This window comes from Pediculus humanus, genomic scaffold (assembly GCF_000006295.1).
Source record: "Pediculus humanus corporis 1103172107360 genomic scaffold, whole genome shotgun sequence".
Taxonomy (NCBI): Eukaryota; Metazoa; Arthropoda; class Insecta; order Psocodea; family Pediculidae; genus Pediculus; species Pediculus humanus.
In genome coordinates this window covers 160521-161266 of record NW_002986991.1, presented here as the reverse complement: position 1 = coordinate 161266, position 746 = coordinate 160521, and positions in this window count along the sequence as shown.

Genomic DNA, 746 nt, shown 5'->3' with positions numbered 1-746 from the left:
TTATTTATTTATTCGTTTTTCAATTTTTTTTGTTTTTCACGGATTTTTTAATAACTAACGGAATTATTAACCGTAAATAATAATGATAATAATAATAATAATTAACCATTTTAAATTTTTTGATTGAATAAAAAAAAAAAAAAAAATTTCACGGTGGTTTTGTTTTTAAAAAAAAAAATAATTATAATTATAATCGTTATTACACGCACGAAATTTTCAAAAAAAATTATTTATTTGATTCCCTACAATCAAAACAAACAAACAAACAAACAACAAACGAAATTAACGTTAAATCAATAGACAAACGATTGTTAGAATAATTTTAAAAAAAAATGAATATTTAATTAAAAATAAATATGATTAATGTTTACCTTTTTTTTCCTTTTTATTTGTAATCGTGAAACGTCTTCTGCTTCTCCAATGACGCACAACAAACAATACTTATTATTATTATTATTATTGTCACATAATCGAAAATATTTATTCCTTAATCGTATAATTTGATTAAATGTCAAGTGAAAAAAAAAAAAAAAAAAAAAAAAATTAACTCAGACATTGAAAATACGTTGGAATCGATCGATAAATCGATGATCGATTGTGACTCCCACGTGATGACAATAATAAAAACAAACGAATGATCACTTCTGCTTTGTTTTCAGTAAACAAACTCTTTATTTCGTTTAACGATTTCAAAACCGCGGCAATCACACAAAAGCAAATGAGCGAATGCATTTAAATCCCGCCGA